This window comes from Manihot esculenta, chromosome 2, assembly GCF_001659605.2.
Source record: "Manihot esculenta cultivar AM560-2 chromosome 2, M.esculenta_v8, whole genome shotgun sequence".
NCBI classification, from domain to species: Eukaryota; Viridiplantae; Streptophyta; class Magnoliopsida; order Malpighiales; family Euphorbiaceae; genus Manihot; species Manihot esculenta.
In genome coordinates, this window is record NC_035162.2 from 17,460,990 (window position 1) to 17,484,731 (window position 23,742).

Genomic DNA, 23,742 nt, shown 5'->3' on the forward strand with positions numbered 1-23,742 from the left:
ATTGATGAGTTTTTTCATAATATAAAAATTAAATAGAAATTTTTTCTTTAAAGATGCTATTTAAAATGATAACTCTAGATCAAAAATTCTTTTAGAAGATGTATTTATTCATATTTGAATTTAATTGTTTTTACACTACATGATAAATGATCAAATTTATTCTAATAAGTCGGGAGCTTACCTATCATGAAAATTATTTAAATTAACTATTTCATTGAATATATTACTTTATTTTACTTGATTATTTAATTAGTATGTAAATATAAAATAAAATTATTATTAAATAAGAAGATCGGAAGAGAAAGAATCGATTCTTATAAAATTGAATAAAAATCTGTACAAAAACATGTTTATATATATAGCAGTTTGAGGAAGAGCTAAACTAAGAGAGAGAGTACAATAGAGAACATGTATATTTTATCTAATTTTGATGCCACTATTTTGAGTTATTTTCACGCGGTTTGATACCCTTGCAAATTGTGAAGTATATTTTAAGTGATCCCTAGATTAATATTTGCAACTGATGATGGAGATTTCTATGTTAATAAGTAAATACATATTTCTTCCTCATAATTTGCTTCACTTCTTCCCAACTAGCAATGGGTAACTCTTCATTCCTTCTCCTAGATTTCACAAGCTCATATACCTTCTTATCGTCAGAATAGCTTTGACAATTAAAAACTATCTCTATTTTACGCTCCCACTCTAAATAGGCATCAACATCAGCATTACCATTGAAGTTTGGAATCTTCATCTTGATGGAGTTCATATTGTTATCTACATAGGGTATACGATCATTGAACCTTTTGGCTCGGAAAGGGGCTGATTGTGCCACATTTTCCTCTTCATAGGATGGATTGTGTGTATCATCATCCCCCTCATTGGACTTGCCCTTTGAAGATCTAAGGTTGTCCTCAAGGTTTTTGACTCGCGGTTGTCGAAGCCGGTCAAAAATAACCTTTCTGGTTATCAACAATTTACAACTGCAGATAGTGGTGAAAGGATCGAATCCACAGGGAATTGAGAACTTACCTATTTTCCTTATCAAGACCAATAAAATGAAATAAAAATAAAATGAAAAAGAAAAAAAAACTGAAAACGAGATAAACTGGAACGAGGAATAAAAATAAATTACAGTAAAAGTAAAATGGGGGGTTTGAGATTGATTTAATTAATCTAAAACTGAAAGCAATAAAAATAAAGTAAATGATAAAATAAAAGAGGAATAAATAATAAGAAAGCTCTAGTTGAAGTATTGGATCCACTTTAGTTATTGGGATTGATCACAGACACTTTGTTCTTTTTGGGTTGATTCAATAGATTAGTTATGGAGGTGGAAGACGCTTCTCACCACCATTACCTCTCCTTATGATTAAACCAATTAGGGAACGTCCTCTAATTAATTACTAATTAACAAATTATCAAGGAACGTCCTTGGGCCTTAGGCATCAAAACAATTGTCAATTGCATTAAGAAATAGAGAGATCCAATTGTAACGATCCGAAAATCGGACCGCTACCGGCGCTAGGATCCAGATCGGCTTAAGGCCGCCGGAACCCGTAGCAAGCCTAACATACATCCTGTGAACCTGTTTAATCCCATACATGATCAACAACATACATAAAAATTAAAACTTTTCTTTCATTTATTTTTTCATACACCAACTCAACCTGTACATGCACTGAATATAGTCATAAACATAAACATTGACCCCTCTGTGGGATCTCATCAATGCCCTCAATGGGCGACATAACATGCGTTGAGTTGGTTAAACATAATCATCCATAAACATTAAGATCATGCTTCAAAAGGGGATTACAATAAACTATGGTCAAGCACACTTCTAAACCTCAATATCATTACATTACATATCTATACATCATTATATAATTTGTCATGTCCACATTCTAGCTATTACATACACAAGACTTCAATACTCTTGCTGACCTCCTGGTCTACCCTGTACCTGCAAGCTTGGGGGTTAAGGGAGAGGGGTGAACTACAAGAGCCCAGTGAGCAGAATAATAAAACATTTAAAACATATGATAACATGAAATGCATCACATCACAGCTAATCACATCAAGGATGAACTTGTCACCAATAGTCCCCTACATGGTCCAACTGTGCCAGGGGCGTAGAATGGGCCTCGCTGATCTTTCTCTTACATATCATAGCATAACATGGTCCAACTATGCCAGGGGCGTAGAATGGGCCTCGCTGGTCTTTCTCTTACATGGTGCCAGGGGCGTAGAATAGGCCTCACTGGTCTTCCGTACCGTATCATCATCATCATAGCATATGGGGACTAAAGGATCATTCAACATTCATCCACATCATCAAACATATTATGCAATGCAACATATTCGTGAGTCTAATGCAAACACCATATTATATCTCATGGCATTCATGATGCGTGAATCATGCTAAAACTGGTTTATTTATTTAACAGCATAAGAGTTATTCCACTCACCTCTGGCTGAAGCTCTACTGACTCTGAAGTGACTGACTCACTGCTGGGGTCCTCGGTTCCTCGGGTCCGAACCTACACAGGTGGACTCAAATGAGGGACCAAACATTCATGAACATAACTCTAAAAACATCCCCCAAAAACCCCCTAGAACATCATAAAACAACCATAGAAAAACATGCAAAAGAGGGCTGGACAGGGCACTTTCGGCGGCAGGTTCGGCGGCCGAAAGTCCCTCCAGAGCCGAAAGTCAGGCAGGTTCGGCGGCACCTTCGGCGGCCGAAACTCCCAGACAGAGGCGAAACTCATGCATGTTCGGCGGCACTTTCGGCGGCCGAAACTCCCAGACAGAGACGAAAGTCTCCTTTCGGGGGCAAGCTTCGGCAGCCGAAGGCTGGCTCCACAAGCACGTTCGGCGGCCGAAAGTTCCTTCGGCTGCCGAACCTGGTTTCTCCCAGAATAGCAGAAACTCAACTCTTCTATGCGCATTTGCCTCCAAAACTTTCCAATCATGCATAAACCTATTCTACAACACTTATACACAAGCATACAAGCTCCTAGGGGCTTCAAACCATCTGAAACCCCATCTACAACGCATCAAACATGCATTTGCAAGCCACATTGTTCAAAATCACAACATTAACTCAAAAACTCATATAAACCTACACATGCCATTCTACCCCATAAACTAGCACAAAACTTACTTAAAACATGCAATGAGCTTAAGATTGGCTCTTACCTCTTGAAGATCGAGAGAGAGACGACCTAAACTTGGAGATGGGAGATTTCCAACTTCCTTGGGTCTCCAAGCTCAAAACTTGCTCAAAACTTGGAAATCCTCAAAACAAGATGAAAACTAGTGAAAAACTTGAAAGATCTGAAGGAAGAACTCAAAGATTGGTGAGGAACGGCGGAGAGCTCACCTTGGCCGAAAATGGGGAGAAAAGCTCGCCCATTTCGGCTAAGGGACCCTTTTATAGTGGCTGGCCAGGCCACGTTCGGGGGCCGAATGTGCCTCCGCATGCATGTCATGTTCGGCAGCCGAACTTGATGTTCGGCGGCCGAACCTGGACTTCCCTCACTTATGCCTTCGGGGGCCTAAGGCACACCCGAAATGCCTGCATGTTCGGCGGCCGAACTTGAGATTCGGCGGCCAAACCTGGGTTTTCCTCCAAGGTTGTTTTCATGCAAAAACTCAATTCCATCTTGCTTAAAACCATAAAACACATTAAAACATTTTATGAAAACATGGTTTTACCCTTCTAGAGGTCTCCGACATCTGAGATTCCACCGGACGGTAGGAATTTCGATACCGGAGTCTAGCCGGGTATTACATTCTCCCCCCTTAAGAACATTCATCCCCAAATGTTCCTCAACTAGCACATAGCATGGCATACACATATCAAACATACAAAGCACATAAAACTCACAAGGAACAAACCTCAGAAAAGATAAGGGTATTGCTGGAGCATGGACTCCCGTGTCTCCCAGGTGCATTCTTCCATATTGTGGTGGTTCCAAAGGACTTTCACCATCGGGATTTCCTTGTTCCTCAACTTTCTGATCTGGGTGTCTAGGATCCGTACTGGCTGCTCAACATAAGTGAGATCTTCTTGGATCTCCACATCAGGCTCACTAAGAACCTTGCCCGGATCTGACACAAACTTTCTCAACATAGAAACATGGAAAACCGGATGGATTCTTTCCATTGAAGCAGGTAAATCCAGCTTGTACGACACATTCCCAATCTTTTGCAAGATTTCAAAGGGTCCGATGTATCGTGGGGCTAGTTTACCCTTCTTCCCAAAGCGAACCACTCCTTTCGTTGGAGACACCTTGAGCAATACCAGATCCCCCTCCTTAAACTCTACTTGCCTTCTGCGGACATCTGCATAACTCTTCTGTCTACTTACAGCAGTCTTGATCCTCTCTCTGATTATGGATACCACCCTGCTGGTGATCTCTACTAGCTCAGGCCCTGCCAAGGCCTTCTCTCCAACTTCCTCCCAGCAAACAGGTGAGCTGCACTTCCTTCCATACAAAGCTTCATAAGGGGCCATCCCGATGCTAGCATGATGGCTGTTATTGTAGGCAAACTCCACCAAAGGTAGATGCTGCCTCCAAGAACCGCCAAAGTCCAGCACACACATTCTAAGCGTATCCTCTATTGTCTGGATGGTCCTCTCCGACTGTCCGTCCATCTGTGGATGGAAAGCAGTGCTAAAATCCAACCTGGTACCCATGGCATTCTGCAGACTCCGCCAAAACCTAGAGGTGAACTGGGGTCCTCTATCAGACACTATTGAAACAGGAACCCCATACAGCCTGACGATCTCATCTACATACACCTGCGCCAACTTGTCCACAGAATAGCCACTCCTGACAGGGTTGAAGTGAGCAGATTTGGTGAGTCTGTCCACAATCACTCATATGGAGTCCAATCTGTTGGATGCTGCCGGTAACCCCACTACGAAGTCCATAGCTATATTCTCTCATTTCCACTCTGGAATAGGTAGCGGGTTAAGCATTCCAGCCGGCTTCTGATGTTCCAGCTTCACCCTCTGACACACTTCGCAGGCTGACACAAACTGTGCCACTTCTCTCTTCATGGCTGGCCACCAATACATTTTCTTCAGATCTTGATACATCTTGGTGGCTCCGGGGTGAACGCTGTATCTTGCATTATGAGCCTCTCTCATAATGTCTCCTTTTAGCCCTATGTCATCTGGTACACACAATCGACTCCCATAGCGGAGGATCCCCTTACTGTCAAATTTGAACTCACTGTCCTTGCCTGACTGAACAGTCCTGGCAATCTTCACTAACTCTGGGTCCTCATGCTGTTTCTGAGATACTTGCTCCAGAAACACAGGTGTCACTCTCATCTGGGCCACTAAAGCACCTGTACCAGACAACTCCAACTGTAGACCTTCCTCAATGAGCTTGTAAAACTCCTTCACCATTGGTCTCCTCTCTGCCATGATGTGGGATAGACTGCCTAGTGATTTTCGGCTTAGGGCGTCTGCCACAACATTCGCCTTACCCGGATGGTACTGAATCTTGCAATCGTAGTCACTCAGCAGCTCTACCCATCTTCTCTGTCTCAAATTCAAATCTCTTTGACTCAAGATGTACTGCAGGCTCTTATGATCTGTAAAGATCTCACATTTTACCCCATAGAGGTAGTGCCTCCACATCTTGAGTGCAAAGATTACTGCTGCCATCTCTAGGTCATGTGTGGGGTAATTCAACTCATGCTTCTTCAGTTGTCTAGAAGCATAAGCAATCACCCTCTCATTCTGCATTAGTACACAACCCAGTCCCACACGGGACGCATCACAAAAAACTGTAAAGTCCTCATCACTAGATGGCAGAGCTAACACTGGTGCTGAAGTCAACTTCTTCTTAAGCTCTTCAAAACTCTCTTCGCACTGGTCGGTCCACACAAACTTTTGATTCTTCCTGGTTAACTTGGTCAGAGGAGCTGCAATCTTTGAGAATTCCTGAACGAACCTCCTGTAGTAACCTGCCAAACCCAAAAAGCTCCTGATCTCTGTCACTGAAGTGGGTCTAGGCCAGTTAGCCACAGCTTCTATCTTCTTGGGGTCCACCTCTATTCCATTTTCTGATACAACATGCCCCAAGAATGAGATACTCCTCAGCCAGAACTCACACTTGGAGAACTTGGCATACAAGCCATGTTCCCTCAAGGTCTGTAGAACCAACCTCAGATGATGGGCATGCTCCTCTACACTCCTGGAATACACTAAGATATCATCTATGAAGACAATAACAAAGTGGTCTAGGTATTGGCTAAATACTTTGTTCATGAGATCCATGAATGCTGCAGGGGTGTTGGTTAACCCGAACGGCATTACAAGGAACTCAAAATGCCCATATCTGGTCCTGAAGGCTGTCTTTGGCACATCTTCTTCTCTGATCCTCAGCTGATGATACCCAGATCTCAGATCTATTTTGGAGAAACAAACCGCTCATGCTAGCTGGTCGAATAGATCGTCGATCCTTATCAATGGGTATTTATTCTTGGTAGTGACTTTGTTCAACTGTCTGTAGTCGATACAAAGTCTAAGGGATCCATCCTTCTTTCTCACAAACAAGACTGGTGCACCCCAAGGTGAAGTGCTCAGTCGGATGAAGGCCTTTTCTACCAGCTCTTGCAACTGTTCTTTCAATTCTTTCAATTCTGCTGGTGCCATCCTGTAGGGAGGAATAGAGATTGGTCTGGTTCCAGACATCAGTTCTATCTCGAACTCTATCTCCCTAGCAGGTGGTAAACCTGGCAGCTCTTCTGGGAAGACATCTAGAAAATCTCTAACCACTAGCACCGAGGCGGGCTCTCTAACCTGACTGCTAAGCTCTCTCACATGGGCCAAATACCCCTGACATCCCTTCCTAAGCAACCTACGAGCCTGAAGAGCTGATATCAGACCTCTAGGTGTACCCTTCCTGTCTCCCCTGAAGACAACCTCTGACCCATCATGTCCTCTGAACCTGACTACCTTGTCCCTACAGTCCAAGGTAGCACCATGGGTAGATAACCAGTCCATCCCTAGAATGACGTCAAAATCTGTCAAGTCTAGAACCACAAGGTCGGCGGAAAGGCATCTTCCCTCAACAAACACGGGACTACACTGGCAGACTGACTTTGCCACTGATGGATCACACTTGGGTCCACTGACCCAGAGAGGACACTCTAACTCAGAGATCATCAACCCCAACCTCTGGACGGCTCTCGGAGCAATAAAAGAATGAGATGCACCAGGGTCCATCAAGGCATACACATCTGGACAACCAATAACTAAGTTACCTGCCACCACGGTGTTAGATGCATCTTCCTCCTGCTGAGTCATCGTGAAGATCCGTGCTGGAGCTGACGGACCTTCACCTCTGAAACCTGCTGAAGAAGAGGCTGCCCCTCTCCCTCTGCCTCTGCCACTGGCCTGAGTCACGGCTGGAGCTGCTGGCTGAGCCACACTACCAGAGGCTGTCTGCTGAGACTGTGCTCCAAAAGCTGCCCTAGGACACTCCCGAGCCATGTGTCCCTCTTGCCCGCATCTGAAGCAGGCTGCTGTCCCAGCCCGGCAAACTCCCCTGTGTGGCCTACTACACTTTGCACAAACTGCATTATCCGCACCAGAGCTTGAGCCGCCCCCTAATCCCAGACTGGACTTAACCTTGTTCCAAAACTTGTTCTTCTTTGGCTTCTTGGTGGTACTGCTCCACCTCTTTCTGCCTGAAGCTGCTGCACTTAAAGAAGAAGAGCCTGGGGTCTTAGAACCAGAAGGCTGTGCCATTGACTACTTAACTGTCCCCTGAATGATGGCACTTGCCTCCATTTTTCGGGCCACATCCACTATGGCATGGAAGCTCTCCCTATCTGCTGATTGGATCAAGGAGGAATATCTGGAGTGGAGTTTCATGATATACCTCCTTGACCTTTTCTGGTCCGAGTCAAGATTTTGCCCTGCAAATGGCAACAGCTCCAAGAATCTGTCTGTGAACTCCTCTACACTCATCTCATCAGTCTGCCTCAACTGCTCAAACTCTATCATCTTCAGCTCCCTTAAACTATCGGGAAAGGCCCATCCTGCAAACTCGTTTGCAAACTCCTCCCAAGACATGCTGTCCACTCTCGGGTTTACATAATTCTTGAACCACTCCCGTGCCTTCTTGCACTTAAGCGTGAACCCAACCATCTGAATGGCTCTACTGTCATCAGCCCCAATCTCATCTGTGATCACTTTAACCCTTTCGAGATACACAAATGGGTCATCCCCTTTTTCATACTGAGGAGCACCCAGTTTCATGTAGTCGGTCATCTTGACCTTGCTCCCACTGGCTGAGCTAGGTCTAGAAGGTTGAGTAACTGGGGCTGCTGGTTCTGTAGGTGGTGGAGGTAGGGGTGCAGCATTCCCCGAGGTGGGGTTTGCCGGGTGAGGATAAAAGGGTGAGGGTGGATAGGCTGGGTACTGGGGGTGAGGTGGATAGAAAGGTGGATAGGGCATGTAGGTAGGGTAGGGGCTAAAGCTGGAGTAATCCAATGGGATCCTCCGCTATGGGAGCAGACTATGTGTACCAGATGACATAGGGCTAAAAGGAGACATTATGAGGGAGGCTCATAATGCAAGATACAACATTCACCCCGGAGCCACCAAGATGTATCAAGATCTAAAGAAGGTTTATTGGTGGCCCGCTATGAAGAAAGAAGTGGCACAGTTTGTGTCAGCCTGCGAAGTATGTCAGAGGGTGAAGCTGGAACATCAGAAGCCGGCTAGAATGCTTAACCCGCTACCTATTCCAGAATGGAAATGGGAAAATGTAGCTATGGACCTTGTAGTGGGGTTACCGGCGGCGTCCAACAGAGTAGACTCCATATGGGTGATTGTGGACAGACTCACCAAATCTGCTCACTTCATTCCTGTCAGGAGTGGCTACTCTGTGGACAAGTTGGTGCAGGTATATGTGGATGAGATCGTCAGGCTGCATGGGGTTCCTGTTTTGATAGTGTCAGATAGAGGGCCCCAGTTCACCTCCAGATTTTGGCGGAGTCTGCAGAATGCCATGGGTACTAGGTTGGATTTCAGTACTGCCTTCCACCCCCAGACTGATGGACAGTCAGAAAGGACCATCCAGACTATCGAGGATATGCTCAGAATGTGTGTGCTGGACTTTGGCGGTTCTTGGAGGCAGCATCTACCTTTGGTGGAGTTTGCCTACAACAACAGCCATCATGCTAGCATCGGGATGGCTCCATATGAAGCTTTATATGGAAGGAAGTGCAGATCACCTGTTTGCTGGGGAGAGGTTGGAGAAAAGGCCTTGGCAGGGCCTGAGCTTGTTGAGATCACCAGCAGGGTGGTACCCATAATCAGAGAAAGAATCAAGACTGCTGCAAGCAGACAGAAGAGTTATGCAGACATCCGCAGAAGACAGTTAGAGTTTCAGGAGGGGGATCTGGTATTGCTCAAGGTGTCTCCAATGAAGGGAGTGGTTCGCTTCGGGAAGAAAGGTAAACTAGCCCCACGATACATCGGACCCTTTGAAATCTTGCAAAAGATTGGGAATGTGTCGTACAAGCTGGATTTACCTGCTTCAATGGAAAGAATCCACCCGGTTTTCCATGTTTCAATGTTGAGGAAGTTTGTGTCAGATCCGAGCAAGGTTCTTAGTGAGCCTGATGTGGAGGTCCAAGAGGATCTCACCTATGTTGAGCAGCCAATACGGATCCTAGACACCCAGATCAAAAAGCTAAGAAACAAGGAAATCCCGATGGTGAAAGTCTTGTGGAACCACCACAATTTGGAGGAATGCACTTGGGAGACACGGGAGTCTATGCTCCAGCAGTACCCTCATCTCTTTTAAGGTTAGATCCCTTTGTGTTTATGTGCTATGTATGTATGTTGTGTTTTATGCCATGCTATGTGTGCTAGTTGAGGTACATTCGGGGACGAATGTTCTTAAGGGGGGGAGAATGTAATACCCGGCTAGACTCCGGTATCGGAATTCCTACCATCCGGTGGGATCTCGGATGTCGAAAGCCTCTAGTAGGGTAGAAACATGTTTTCATAAAATGTTTTAAGGTATTTCATGGTTTTAAGTATGAAAATTTAATGAGTTTTTGCATGAAAAGTCTTTGGAGGAAAACCCAGGTTCGGCCGCCGAAAGTCAAGTTCGGCCGCCGAACATGCATGCGTTTTGGAGGCACGTTAGGCCCCCGAAAGCATGAGTGAGGGAAGTCTAGGTTCGGCCGCCGAAAGTCAAGTTCGGCCGCCGAACATGGCATGCATGCGGAGGCACATTCGGCCCCCGAACGTGGCCTGGCCAGCCACCTATAAAAGGGTCCCTTAGGTCCGCACGGGCGAGCTTTTTCTCCCCCGTTGTCGGCCAAGGTGAGTCTCCGCCACCCCTCCCTCGATCTTGAGTGTTTTCCTTAGATCTTCCATGATTTTCACGGGTTTTAACTTCTGTTTTGAAGATCTGTGAGTAAAGAGCAAGTTTTGGGTACTTGGAGGTTCAAAGAGCTCAATCTCTCCATCTCCAAGCTAGGATCGCCTTTCCTCTCGTTTCTTCATGAGGTAAGCTCGGATCCACCCTTGTTATTTGTTTTAAACAAGCATTAAGTTGTTTTATGGGTAGAGATGCATGTTTAGGGTTGTTGATGAGTTTATGGGTTTTGATGTTTTGATGAACAATGTATGTTGGTTTGTGTTGTTGTTGAGTGTTGTAGTTGGGGTATTTGCTAGTTTGGGACCCCTAGGTGTGATGTATGATGTGTATGCATGTTTTAGAACAAGTTTATGCATGATTGGTGAGTTTGGAGGCAAAAATGCATAAGGGAGCCAAGTTTCTGCCCTTTGGCAGAAACCAGGTTCGGCAGCCGAAGGCACTTTCGGCAGCCGAAGGCACTTTCGGCCGCCGAACATGGCTGGGGAGGCAGGCCTTTCGGCTGCCGAAGTTGCCCCCGAAAAGAGACTTTCGTCTCTGTCTGGGACTTTCGGCCGCCGAAGGTGCCGCCGAACATGCATGAGTTTCGCCTCTGTCTGGGAGTTTCGGCCGCCGAAGGTGCCGCCGAACCTGCCTGACTTTCGGCTCTGGAGGGACTTTCGGCCGCCGAACCTGCCGCCGAAAGTGCCCTGTTCAGCCATTTCTTGCATGTTTTTCTATGATTATTCCATGATGTTTTAGGAGGTTTTTGGGGAGTATATTAGAGTTATGTTTATGTATGTTTGGTCCCTCATTGGAGTCCACCTGTGTAGGTTCGAACCCGAGGAACCGAGGACCCCAGCAGTGAGCCAGCTGCTACAGAGTTTGTCAGAGCTAGCCAGAGGTGAGTGGAATAAACCTTAAGTTTTAAAATAAATGAAATATGAATTTTGAGCATGATCCATGCATCATGAATGCCATGAGATATAGTAGGTTGTTTGCATTAGTATTCACGAATATGTTGCATTGCATTTATGATGTTGATGTGGATTGGTCATTGGATGATCCTTTAGTCCTCATATGATATGATGATGTTATGGCGTGATATGGTATGGAAGTCCAGGTTGTACCCATTCTACGTCCCTGGCACGATGTAAGAGGAAGTCCAGGTTGTACCCATTTTACGTCCCTGGCACAGTTGAACTGTATGATATGTTATGTTAAGAGAAAGACCGGTTGTACCCATTCTACGTCCCGGCACAGTTGGACTATGTAGAGGACTATTGGTGACAATACCATCCGAGTCGTGATTAGTTGTGATGTGTTGCATTACATAATGGCATGAGATTTTAATTATTGTTTTCTACTATTCTGCTCACTGGGCTTTGTAGCTCACCCCTCTCCCCTAACCCCAGATGTGCAGGTACAGGGTAGACCAGGAGGTTAGCCAGAGTTTTGAAGTATGTCTATGTAATAGTTAGATTGTGGACATGACAATTGTACTATGATGTAATGTAAGAGATTTCAGTATGTTATGTAATGAGGTACATTGAGGTTATAGATGTGCTTGACCCTATGAGTATTGTTATCCCTCTGATACATGATCTATAGAAATGTTTTATAATGTTCATGAAAGCCAACTCATCTCATGTTGTATCGCCCATTGGGGCATTGATGAGATCCCACAGAGGGATCAGGATTATGATCATGACTATGTACATGTATGTTCAGGTTGAGTTGGATGATGAAAGAAAAGTTTTAATTTTTATGTATGTTGTTGATCATGTATGGGATTATACAGGTTTACAGGTTATGTCAGGCTTGCTACGGGTCCCGACGGCCTTAAGCCGATCTGGATCCTAGCGCCGGTAGCGGCCCGATTTTCGGGTCGTTACAAACTCAACCTGTACATGCACTGAACATAGTCATAAACATAAACATTGACCCCTCTGTGGGATCTCATCAATGCCCTCAATGGGCGACATAACATGCGTTGAGTTGGTTAAACATAACCATCCATAAACATTAAGATCATGCATCAAAAGGGGATTACAATAAACTATGGTCAAGCACACTTCTAAACCTCAATATCATTACATTACATATCTATACATCATTATACAATTTGTCATGTCCACATTCTAGCTATTACATACACAAGACTTCAATACTCTTGCTGACCTCCTGGTCTACCCTGTACCTGCAAGCCTGGGGGTTAAGGGAGAGGGGTGAGCTACAAGAGCCCAGTGAGCAGAATAATAAAACATTTAAAACATACGATAACATGAAATGCATCACAACACAACTAATCACATCAAAGATGAACTTGTCACCAATAGTCCCCTACATGGTCCAACTGTGCCAGGGGCGTAGAATGGGCCTCGCTAGTCTTTCTCTTACATATCATAGCATAACATGGTCCAACTGTGCCAGGGGCGTAGAATGGGCCTCGCAGGTCTTTCTCTTACATGGTGCCAGGGGCGTAGAATGGGCCTCACTGGTCTTCCGTATCGTATCATCATCATCATAGCATATGGGGACTAAAGGATCATTCAACATTCATCCACATCATCAAACATATTATGCAATGCAACATATTCGTGAGTCTAATGCAAACACCCTATTATATCTCATGGCATTCATGATGCGTGAATCATGCTAAAACTGGTTTATTTATTTAAAAGCATAAGAGTTATTCCACTCACCTCTGGCTGAAGCTCTACTGACTCTGAAGTGACTGACTCACTGCTGGGGTCCTCGGTTCCTCGGGTCCGAACCTACACAGGTGGACTCAAATGAGGGACCAAACATTCATGAACATAACTATAAAAACATCCCCCAAAAACCCCTAGAACATCATAAAACAACCATAGAAAAACATGCAAAAGAGGGCTGGACAGGGCACTTTCGGCGGCAGGTTCGGCGTCCGAAAGTCCCTCCAGAGCCGAAAGTCAGGCAGGTTCGGCGGCCGAAACTCCCAGACAGAGGCGAAACTCATGCATGTTCGGCGGCACTTTCGGCGGTCGAAACTCCCAGACAGAGACGAAAGTCTCCTTTCGGGGGCAAGCTTCGGCAGCCGAAGGCTGCCTCCACAAGCACGTTCGGCGGCCGAAAGTTCCTTCGGCTGCCGAACCTGGTTTCTCCCAGAATGGCAGAAACTCAACTCTTCTATGCGCATTTGCCTCCAAAACTTTCCAATCATGCATAAACCTATTCTACAACACTCATACACAAGCATACAAGCTCCTAGGGGCTTCAAACCATCTAAAACCCCATCTACAACACATCAAACATGCATTTGCAAGCCACATTGTTCAAAATCACAACATTAACTCAAAAACTCATATAAACCTACACATGCCATTCTACCCCATAAACTAGCACAAAACTTACTTAAAACCTGCAATGAGCTTAAGATCGGCTCTTACCTCTTGAAGATCGAGAAAGAGACGACCTAAACTTGGAGATGGGAGATTTCCAACTTCCTTGGGTCTCCAAGCTCAAAACTTGCTCAAAACTTGGAAATCTTCAAAACAAGATGAAAACTAGTGAAAAACTTGAAAGATCTGAAGGAAGAACTCAAAGATTGGTGAGGAACGGCGGAGAGCTCACCTTGGCCGAAAATGGGGAGAAAAGCTTGCCCATTTCAGCTAAGGGACCCTTTTATAGTGGCTGGCCAGGCCACGTTCGGGGGCCGAATGTGCCTCCGAATGCATGTCATGTTCGGCGGCCGAACCTGGACTTCCCTCACTTATGCCTTCGGGGGCCTAAGGCATACCCGAAATGCCTGCATGTTCGGCGGCCGAACTTGAGATTCGGCGGCCGAACCTGGGTTTTCCTCCAAGGTTGTTTTCATGCAAAAACTCAATTCCATCTTGCTTAAAACCATAAAACACATTAAAACATTTTATGAAAACATGGTTTTACCCTTCTAGAGGTCTCCGACATCCGAGATTCCACCGGACGGTAAGAATTCCGATATCGGAGTCTAGCCGGGTATTATATTCTCCCCCCTTAAGAACATTCGTCCCCAAATGTTCCTCAACTAGCACATAGCATGGCATACACATATCAAACATACAAAGCACATAAAAATCACAAGGAACAAACCTCAGAAAAGATAAGGGTATTGCTAGAGCATGGACTCCCGTGTCTCCCAGGTGCATTCTTCCATATTGTGGTGGTTCCAAAGGACTTTCACCATCGGGATTTCCTTGTTCCTCAACTTTCTGATCTGGGTGTCTAGGATCCGTACTGGCTGCTCAACATAAGTGAGATCTTCTTGGATCTCCACATCAGGCTCACTAAGAACCTTGCCCGGATCTGATACAAACTTTCTCAACATAGAAACATGGAAAACCGGATGGATTCTTTCCATTGAAGCAGGTAAATCCAGCTTGTACGACACATTCCCAATCTTTTGCAAGATTTCAAAGGGTCTGATGTATCGTGGGGCTAGTTTACCCTTCTTCCCAAAGCGAACCACTCCTTTCATTGGAGACACCTTGAGCAATACCAGATCCCCCTCCTGAAACTCTACTTGCCTTCTGCGGACATCTGCATAACTCTTCTGTCTGCTTGTAGCAGTCTTGATCCTCTCTCTGATTATGGATACCACCCTGCTGGTGATCTCTACTAGCTCAGGCCCTGCCAAGGCCTTCTCTCCAACTTCCTCCCAGCAAACAGGTGACCTGCACATCCTTCGATACAAAGCTTCATAAGGGGCCATCTCGATGCTAGCATGATGGCTGTTATTGTAGGCAAACTCCACCAAAGGTAGATACTGCCTCCAAGAACCGCCAAAGTCCAGCACACACATTCTAAGCATATCCTCTATTGTCTGGATGGTCCTCTCCGACTGTCCGTCCGTCTGTGGATGGAAAGTAGTGCTAAAATCCAACCTGATACCCATGGCATTCTGCAGACTCCGCCAAAACCTGGAGGTGAACTGGGGTCCTCTATCAGACACTATTGAAACAGGAACCCCATACAGCCTGGCGATCTCATCTACATACACCTGCGCCAACTTGTCCACAGAATAGCCACTCCTGACAGGGATGAAGTAAGCAGATTTGGTGAGTCTGTCCACAATCACCCATATGGAGTCCAATCTGTTGGACGCTGCCGGTAACCCCACTACGAAGTCCATAGCTATGTTCTCCCATTTCCACTCTGGAATAGGTAGCGGGTTAAGCATTCCAGCCGGCTTCTAATGTTCCAGCTTCACCCTCTGACACACTTCGCAGGCTGACACAAATTGTGCCACTTCTCTCTTCATCGCTGGCCACCAATACACTTTCTTCAGATCTTGATACATCTTGGTGGCTCCGGGGTGAACGCTGTATCTTGCATTATGAGCCTCTCTCATAATGTCTCCTTTTAGCCCTATGTCATCTGGTACACACAATCGACTCCCATAGCGGAGGATCCCCTTACTGTCAAATCTGAACTCACTGTCCTTGCCTGACTGAACAGTCCTGGCAATCTTCACTAACTCTGGGTCCTCATGCTGTTTCTAAGCCACTTGCTCCAGAAACACAGGTGTCACTCTCATCTGGGCCACTAAAGCACCTGTACCAGACAACTCCAACTGTAGACCTTCCTCAATGAGCTTGTAAAACTCCTTCACCATTGGTCTCCTCTCTGCCGAGATGTGGGATAGACTGCCTAGTGATTTTCGACTTAGGGCGTCTGCCACAACATTCGCCTTACCCGGATGGTACTGAATCTTGCAATCGTAGTCACTCAGCAGCTCTACCCATCTTCTCTGTCTCAAATTCAAATCTCTTTGACTCAAGATGTACTGCAGGCTCTTATGATCTGTAAAGATCTCACATTTTACCCCATAGAGGTAGTGCCTCCACATCTTGAGTGCAAAGATTACTGCTGCCATCTCTAGGTCATGTGTGGGGTAATTCAACTCATGCTTCTTCAGCTGTCTAGAAGCATAAGCAATCACCCTCTCATTCTGCATTAGTACACAACCCAGTCCCACATGGGACGCATCACAAAAAACTGTAAAGTCCTCATCACTAGATGGCAGAGCTAACACTGGTGCTGAAGTCAACTTCTTCTTAAGCTCTTCAAAACTCTCTTCGCACTGGTCGGTCCACACAAACTTTTGATTCTTCCTGGTTAACTTGGTCAGAGGAGCTGCAATCTTTGAGAAGTCCTGAACGAACCTCCTGTAGTAACCTGCCAAACCCAAAAAGCTCCTGATCTCTGTCACTGATGTGGGTCTAGGCCAGTTAGCCACAGCTTCTATCTTCTTGGGGTCCACCTCTATTCCATTTTCCGATACAACATGCCCCAAGAATGAGATACTCCTCAGCCAGAACTCACACTTGGAGAACTTGGCATACAAGCCATGTTCCCTCAAGGTCTTTAGAACCAACCTCAGATGATGGGCATGCTCCTCTACACTCCTGGAATACACTAAGATATCATCTATGAAGACAATAACAAAGTGGTCCAGGTATTGGCTAAACACTCTGTTCATGAGATCCATGAATGCTGCAGGGGCGTTGGTTAACCCGAACGGCATTACAAGGAACTCAAAATGCCCATATCTGGTCCTAAAGGCTGTCTTTGGCACATCTTCTTCTTTGATCCTCAGCTGATGATACCCAGATCTCAGATCTATTTTGGAGAAACAACCCGCTCATGCTAGCTGGTCGAATAGATCGTCGATCCTTGGCAATGGGTATTTATTCTTGGTAGTGACTTTGTTCAACTGTCTGTAGTCGATACAAAGTCTAAGGGATCCATCCTTCTTTCTCACAAACAAGACTGGTGCACCCCAAGGTGAAGTGCTCGGTCGGATGAAGGCCTTTTCTACCAGCTCTTGCAACTGTTCTTTCAACTCTTTCAATTCTGCTGGTGCCATCCTGTAGGGAGGAATAGAGATTGGTCTGGTTCCAGACATCAGTTCTATCTCGAACTCTATCTCCCTAGCAGGTGGTAAACCTGGCAGCTCGTCTGGGAAGACATCTAGAAACTCTCTAACCACTGGCACCGAGGCGGGCTCTCTAACTTGACTGCTAAGCTCTCTCACATGAGCCAAATACCCCTGACATCCCTTCCTAAGCAACCTACGAGCCTGAAGATGTAACAGCCTGGAAATCCGGACCGCTACCGGCGCTAGGATCCAGATCGGCATAAGGCCGCCGGGAACCGTAGCAAGCCTGACATAACCTGTAATCCTGTTTAATCCCGTACATGATGAACAATACTCATAAACTTGTAAACATTCTCATATAACAACCAAGCTCACCCTGTACATAAACATAAACATAACATAAACCTCCACTGGAGCCCTCATCAAAATGCTCCAATGGGGTATCTCATCATACATAAGCTTGGCTGAAACATAACCTCATATCTCATATCATAAAGACCATGTACATACAAGTGGGATTAACAATCTGTATTGGTCAAGCACAACTCTATCCTCAATATTCAAATTACATAACATAACTTAAAACACTTTTACATTACATCATAATACCATTGTCATGTCCACAATCTAACTATTACATAAACATAGCTTCCATACTCTGGCTAACCTCCTGATCTACCTTGCACCTGCACATCTGGGGTTAGGGGAGAGGGGTGAGCTATAAAGCCCAGTGAGCAGAATGGAGAAAACATATATTAAATATTTCATGCTTCCATGAAATGCAACACATCACAAACATATCACATAAGGATGGTATTGTCACCTATAGTCCTCAACATAGTCCAATCGTGCCAGGGGCGTAGAATGGGCCTCACTGGTCTTTCTCTTACATACATAACATAACATAACATTCCAATATGCCAGGGGCGTAGAATGGGCCTCACTGGTCTTTCTCTTAACATAGTCCAGGGGCGTAGAATGGGCCTCACTGGCAATCCATACCGTATCATCATCATATCATACCATAGGAGGACTAGAGGATCATCCAATAGCCAATCCGCATCCACATCATATTATGCAATGCAACATATTCGTGAATACTAATGCAAACAACCTAAAATGTCACATGGCATATATGATGCATGAACATGCTCCAAAAAGTTATATTTCATTTATTTAAAAACTTAAGGTTCATTCCACTCACCTCTGGCTGAAGCTCTACAAACTCTGAAGCAGCTATCTCACTGCTGAGGTCCTCGGTTCCTCGGGTCCGAACCTACACAGGTGGACTCCAATGAGGGACCAAACATATATAAACATAACTCTAATAAACTTCCCCAAAAACCCCCTAAAACATCATGAAAACATCACATAGAAATATGCATGAAATGGCTGAACAGGGCACTTTCGGCGGCACCTTCGGCGGCCGAAAGTCCTGGACAGAGACGAAACTCAGGTAGGTTCGGCGGCACCTTCGGCGGCCGAAAGTCCCAGACAGAGACGAAAGTCTCTTTTCGGGGGCAACTTCGGCAGCCGAAAGGCCTGCCTCCCCAGCCATGTTCGGCGGCCGAAAGTGCCTTCGGCTGCCGAACCTGGTTTCTGCCAAAAGGGCAGAAACTTGGCTCCCTTGTGCATTTTCGCCTCCAAACCCATAAATCATGCATACCACTCAACCAAAACATGCATACAAGCTCCTAGGGGCCTCAAACAAGCATATACCCCAACTACAACAATTCAAACATACTCATAACAAGCTACATTGTTCAAAAATCACATAAAACCTAACATAGCTCAACTAACTTAAACATGCATTTCTACCCCATAAAACTTCTTAAAACTTCTTTAAAACATATGAGGAGTTTAAGATCGGCCCTTACCTCTTGAAGATCGAGGGTTGAGGAGATCTAAACTTGGAGATGGGAGAAGTTCCAACTTTTGGTCTCCAAGCTCCAAAACTCGTTCTAAGCTCAAAGATCTTCAAAACCAAAGTTATAAACTTGTAAAGATCATGGAAAAAGGAAGGAAAAACTCAAGATTGGGGAAAGATGGCGGAATGCTCACCTTGGCCGAAATGGGGAGAAAAAGCTCGCCCATTTTCGGCTAAGGGACCCTTTTATAGGTGGCTGGCCAGGCCACGTTCGGGGGCCGAATGTGCCTCCACATCCATGCAATGTTCGGCGGCCGAACTTGACTTTCGGCGGCCGAACCTTGACTTCCCTCACTCATGCTTTCGGGGGCCTAACGTGCCTCCAAAACGCATGCATGTTCGGCGGCCGAACTTGCCTTTCGGCGGCCGAACCTGGGTTTTCCTCCAAAGCTATTTTCATGCAAAAACTCATTTTCTTCCATACTTAAAACATTAAAATACATGAAAACATTTTATAAAACATGTTCTTACCCTTCTAGAGATTTCCGACGTTCGAGATCCCACCGGACGGTAGGGATTCCGATACCGGAGTCTAGCCGGGTATTACAGAAGAGCTGATATCAGACCTCTAGGTGTACCCCTCCTGTCTCCCCTGAAGACAACCCCTGACCCATCCTGTCCTCTGAACCTGACTACCTTGTCCCTGCAGTCCAAGGTAGCACCATGGGTAGATAACCAGTCCATCCCTAGAATGACGTCAAAATCTGTCAAGTCTAGAACCACAAGGTCGGCGGAAAGGCATCTTCCCTCAACAAACACGGGACTACACTGGCAGACTGACTCTGCCACTGATGGATCACACTTGGGTCCACTGACCCAGAGAGGACACTCTAACTCAGAGATCATCAACCCCAACCTCTGGACGGCTCTCGGAGCAATAAAAGAATGAGATGCACCAGGGTCCATCAAGGCATACACATCTGAACAACCAATAACTAAGTTACCTGCCACCACGGTGTTAGATGCATCTGCCTCCTGCTGAGTCATCGTGAAGATCTGTGCTGGAGCTGACGGACCTTCACCTCTGAAACCTGCTGAAGAAGAGGCTACCCCTCTCCCTCTGCCTCTGCCACTGGCCTGAGTCACGGCTGGAGCTGCTGGCTGAGCCACACTACCAGAGGCTGTCTGCTGAGACTATGCTCCAAAAGCTGCCCTAGGACATTCCCGAGCCATGTGTCCCTCTTGCCCGCATCTGAAGCAGGCTGCTGACCCAGCCCGGCAAACTCCCCTGTGTGGCCTACTACACTTTGCACAAACTGCATTATCCGCACCAGAGCTTGAGCCGCCCCCTAATCCCAGACTGGACTTAACCTTGTTCCAAAACTTGTTCTTCTTTGGCTTCTTGGTGGTACTACTCCACCTCTTGCTGCCTGAAGCTGCTGCACTTAAAGAAGAAGAGCCTGGGGTCTTAGAACCAGAAGGCTGTGCCACTGACTGCTTAACTGTCCCCTGAATGATGGCACTTGCATCCATTTTTCGGGCCACATCCACTATGGCATGGAAGCTCTCCCTATCTGCTGACTGGATCAAGGAGGAATATCTGGAGTGGAGTTTCATGATATACCTCCTTGACCTTTTCTGGTCCGAGTCAAGATTTTGCCCTGCAAATGGCAACAGCTCCAAGAATCTGTCTGTGAACTCCTCTACACTCATCTCATCAGTCTGCCTCAACTGCTCAAACTCTATCATCTTCAGCTCCTTTGAACTATCAAGAAAGGCCCATCCTGCAAACTCGTTTGCAAACTCCTCCCAAGACATGCTGTCCACTCTCAGGTTTACATAATTCCTGAACCACTCCCGTGCCTTCTTGCACTTAAGCGTGAACCTAGCCATCTGAATGGCTCTACTGTCATCAGCCCCAATCTCATCTGTGATCACCTTAACCCTTTCGAGATACACAAATGGGTCATCCCCTTTTTCATACTGAGGAGCACCCAGTTTCATGTAGTCGGTCATCTTGACCTTGCTCCCACTGGCTGAGCTAGGTCTAGAAGGTTGAGTAACTGGGGCTGCAGGTTCTGTAGGTGGTGGAGGTAGGGTGCAGCATTCCCCGAGGTGGGGTTTGCCGGGTGAGGATAAAAGGGTGAGGGTGGATAGGCTGGGTACTGGGGGTGAGGTGGATAGAAAGGTGGATAGGGCATGTAGGTAGGGTAGGGGCTAAAGCTGGAGTAATCCAATGTGCCTCCCATCGGATACCTTGAACCCTGTGGGAAGGGTGGATAATGGGGTGGAAAACCATACCCCGAGGCCTGAACACCTCCCTGTGACTCCCCTGTCCCTTCTTCCGTCATGCTGACATCCAGATTCCCATCCCTCCTCTGGTCCTCTTCCATAACCTCCCTCACATCTAAAGAACTTCCTCCTCTATCTGTCCCCCTTCTGCTAGCATCAAAAGACCTTCTAGGGTCCCTTGACACTCTCTCTCTGCTTGATCTACATGACATTGCCCTAGGCAATGCTGGAGGACGGGCGCTCGTGCCCTCATCCTCAGGTGGTACTCTAGTCAATCGTGCTGATCGACGAGTTCCCCTCATCCTGTTTTCTGAAAAACAGCACATAACAAGCAAACATTAGCATCATATGGTTCATGTGGGCACACATGAACCCTCATCACATACAAATCATAACAATCATAACATTAATGCACATGTATATTATCATGGCATTTCACATCATCAAACAAGATATGACTCCACATCCTATCCTAGTGGACATGATCTTCCTATTGTGCTTGACCTTCTATAACATCTATGAGCCCGACACTCTAGGTCCGACCATATGAACCTAGGGCTCTAATACCACTCTGTAACGACCCGAAAATCGGACCGCTACCGGCGCTAGGATCCAGATCGGTTTAAAGCCGCCGGGACCCGTAGCAAGCCTAACATACATCCTGTGAACCTGTTTAATCCCATACATGATCAACAACATACATAAAAATTAAAACTTTTCTTTCATTCATTTTCTCATACACCAACTCAACCTGTACATGCACTGAACATATGGTCAAGCACACTTCTAAACCTCAATATCATTACATTACATATCTATACATCATTATACAATTTGTCATGTCCACATTCTAGCTATTACATACACAAGACTTCAATACTCTTGCTGACCTCCTGGTCTACCCTGTACCTGCAAGCCTGGGGGTTAAGGGAGAGGGGAGAGCTACAAGAGCCCAGTGAGCAGAATAATAAAACATTTAAAACATATGATAACATGAAATGCATCACATCACAGCTAATCACATCAAAGATGAACTTGTCACCAATAGTCCCCTACATGGTCCAACTGTGCCAGGGGCGTAGAATGGGCCTCGCTGGTCTTTCTCTTACATATCATAGCATAACATGGTCCAACTGTGCCAGGGGCGTAGAATGGGCCTCGCTGGTCTTTCTCTTACATGGTGCCAGGGGCGTAGAATGGGCCTCACTGGTCTTCCGTATCGTATCATCATCATCATAACATATGGGGACTAAAGGATCATTCAACATTCATCCACATCATCAAACATATTATGCAATGCAACATATTCGTGAGTCTAATGCAAACACCCTATTATATCTCATGGCATTCATGATGCGTGAATCATGCTAAAACTGATTTATTTATTTAAAAGCATAAGAGTTATTCCACTCACCTCTGGCTGAAGCTCTACTGACTCTGAAGTGACTGACTCACTGTTGGGGTCCTCGGTTCCTCGGGTCCGAACCTACACAGGTGGACTCAAATGAGGGACCAAACATTCATGAACATAACTCTAAAAACATCCCCCAAAAACCCCCTAGAACATCATAAAACAACCATAGAAAAACATGCAAAAGAGGGCTGGACAGGGCACTTTCAGCGGCAGGTTCGGCGGCCGAAAGTCCCTCCAGAGTCGAAAGTCAGGCAGGTTCGGCGGCACCTTCGGCGGCCGAAACACCCAGACAGAGGCGAAACTCATGCATGTTCGACGGCACTTTCGGCGGCCGAAACTCCCAGACAGAGACGAAAGTCTCCTTTCGGGGGCAAGCTTCGGCAACCGAAGGCTGCCTCCACAAGCACGTTCGGCGGCCGAAAGTTCCTTCGGCTGCCGAACCTGGTTTCTCCTAGAATGGCAGAAACTCAACTCTTCTATGCGCATTTGCCTCCAAAACTTTCCAATCATGCATAAACCTATTCTACAACACTCATACACAAGCATACAAGCTCCTAGGGGCTTCAAACAATCTAAAATCCCATCTACAACACATCAAACATGCATTTGCAAGCCACATTGTTCAAAATCACAACATTAACTCAAAAACTCATATAAACCTACACATGCCATTCTACCCCATAAACTAGCACAAAACTTACTTAAAACATGCAATGAGCTTAAGATCGGCTCTTACCTCTTGAAGATCGAGAGAGAGACAACCTAAACTTGGAGATGGGAGATTTCCAACTTCCTTGGGTCTCCAAGCTCAAAACTTGCTCAAAACTTGGAAATCTTCAAAACAAGATGAAAACTAGTG